This window comes from Brassica oleracea, unplaced genomic scaffold (genome assembly GCF_000695525.1).
Source record: "Brassica oleracea var. oleracea cultivar TO1000 unplaced genomic scaffold, BOL UnpScaffold02055, whole genome shotgun sequence".
Lineage (NCBI taxonomy): Eukaryota > Viridiplantae > Streptophyta > Magnoliopsida > Brassicales > Brassicaceae > Brassica > Brassica oleracea.
The window spans coordinates 1-2866 of NW_013618586.1; the positions used below are offsets into that span (position 1 = coordinate 1).

General features: G+C 36.5%; 1 pseudogene; it reads right to left on the reverse strand.

Annotated features, from left to right (window-relative positions):
- Window positions 1-2141: 2141 nt before the first annotated feature.
- Window positions 2142-2631, reverse strand: LOC106321580 (annotated as a pseudogene).
- Between the last annotated feature and the right edge of the window lie 235 nt (window positions 2632-2866).

The window sequence follows — 2866 nt, forward strand, 5'->3', positions numbered from 1 at the left end:
GAATTTAAATTATATAATATTATTAGTTTTAAATTTATGATTTTTTTTAATTTATTAATATCAAAAAATATATAAAAATACAAAAATAATTCATTTTTAAAATTGGTATATACCGATGGACAATGGTCGTCAGAATATACCGACGGACATATATCCGTCGGAATGTACCGACGAACCGCATTTCGTCGGAATATACCGACGAACACGTTTACGTCGGAATTGTCCGAGGAACGTTCTCCGTTGGTACGTAGTTTTTCGATGAACTCTGGTCTCGTGTGTCCGCATCGTAATATCGTCGAAAGTTCGTTAGAATGACGTTTCTCGGTATTCGTCAGAAAGTCGTCGGAAGTTCTGACGAAATTCCGACGAATTTTTTTTTTCCAACGAAACAATACCGACGGACAGGTTCGTCGGAAATTCGTCGGAATCGGTCTATTCCGACGAATTTCCGACGATTTCGGCCATCAGAATCCTTCTGTTTTCTTGTAGTGCAAACACCTAGGCACGACACTGGGTCCCTCGCTAGTTACTAAGTGATTTACTAAACATAATCATATACGTAAAAGACCTGAAAAATTCGATATGAATATGTGTACATATGTCATAGCAATAAATAATCAATTAGAGAATGACTACTAGTTTGGTGGTGGACAAGTGCCTAAGAAATGCATGGCGTGTTCTACTTAACATTTTGCAAAGCTTCAAACACTATCGCCTTGTAAAATTACACCCAATTCGATAGTTTTTCAAACAGTGAACATACAATAATAATAGAGCCATTGATCAATGTCACTTGATCGGTCGGGTGTTTTTCTCTTTTTGGATATGTTATGATATCTGCTACGACTTTGTATTTCTTTGGTTCTCAACAAAACGATTTAGTAACAACAAAATAGAAGATTTCAAGGGTCAATGAATAACAATACCAATGATATTTATATTTGTTTTATATGTCTATCAAGTGATGAATGAACACATCGAAGCCATTTAGTAGTAAGCTACTTTCCGGTAGTTTTTAACAACGACGTCAATGATTAAGTGAAATGGACCATAGTTTATTTTATAGATAAGTTAAGGAAACAAATTTCGATATAAAAAAAAGAAGACAAAAGCTTAAACTCCCTTTTTGCTTTGTTAATGATGTGACGGAACTAATATGCGATGTTTTGTACCCGCTAGATATCATAGTTCTTTACATATCAAACGCTCTTGAAGGATGATATAACTATAAAATATACACAACTAGGATCAGCCGCTCTACGCGCTGAATATTTGTCATTTGTCTAATTAGTGACTGATCGTATTTTACAACGTTAATTTTTGGATGAAAAATGTGGATTGGATTGTAATAGCATGTGTTTGTTATTATATACCTTCGGAGGCGTCTCTGAGCAGAGCAAGCTTAGGCCTATGCCTTATTTTATTTTAAATGTTATATAATTAAAGTAGAAATGCTTCTCTGTATATTGAATTGAAAAGAAAAAGAAAAAAGCACTAATAAAAATTCATAATTATCATACTTATATTTTAGTTTCAAAAATTAAATTGGGCTTTTGGCGTGTTAGGAATTTTGTTGGCGTTTGTCTTTATATAAATGAAGTTCTTGTTGATTTTATCTTACAATTACGAAAATTATGACATGTTTACCGTAAAAATATGTATTGAAATAATATGCTATGCATTGTAGTGGTAAGTGGCCCTAGAGTTTATAACAGGTGACGTGGCCAGAGTTTTGTTTGTGGTGGTATACGGAACTAACAGCTCTCGGAGAAAGAGCTATGTCCGCAAATAATGTAAGCTCGGTAAAGTAGGTAACCTACCCAAAGTCTACCAATATGTTCAAGCGTCATATCTTCATTCAAAAGGTATATTTTCATCTTCTCATCTCGGAGTCTCTTTGATCAGTTGAAGTAGCTAGTTATGTATTTCTAAAAAGGTAACGTGAGGGTTAGATCATTAATTTTATTTTATTTTATTTTACTGTTTATCAACCGCTGGTTTTGATTATTGTTCCATGGATATCAATGGATTGGTTTGATCCGTTTTGCCTTATTTTCCATTAATAAGAGCATCAACTTGAGATACAAGTTAGAACACAAGCCCATGCGGCCATGCAGTTTTCAGGTAAACAAGGATTTTACCGGTCCATCTCTAACCGCAATCGGTTTACCCCAACCAAAATCGTTTCCAAACATATTGAACCGTGGAGAGCTAGCAACAAGGACCGAATTGTTCACCACCAAACCATTCGGTATTTTCGGATCCTTCACCTAATTGTCAGCAACTCGTTTGAATTCTTCATTTGTGACCCCACAGTTTTGTTTAGTTTCAAAGCAGCTCAGCCCAGTCCATTGTTAAGCATTTCTCCAGCGGTTGTGGTGGCTGTCGCCAGTCCGATTGGAGGGTTTAGTCTCTGTCTCATATTGCAATGAGTCACTTCTTCCGGGTTGAGCCCACTCTTTCTGATTATCGATCGCCACATATGGGCCAACACAGCTTGAAACGAAGAGATTTTCAGATCCACATCAGAACCAGCAACCTCGCTGTTGGCTTTCGCTTTGAGCTCAGATATATGTCTACTCGTGAACCGAAATATCATCTTTTGTAGATCCGCCAACGATAAGAAACAACCTCAACAGGTGATGATATAATAAACCCGCCACGAGGAGGCAAAGGAGGAAATGTTTTCAGGTCAAAACCGGTAGAGCAAATCTCAGTCCATATTTAAAAAAAAAACTCCAAAAGGAAGTTCCGTCAGAAACCAAATGGTTAACGCCATATCCGATGAACACTCCATCTTTCAACTCTGTTACTTGGACCGCAAGCAAAGACTCTGAGACCTCTTACTAGCTTTCAACTCTGGAAA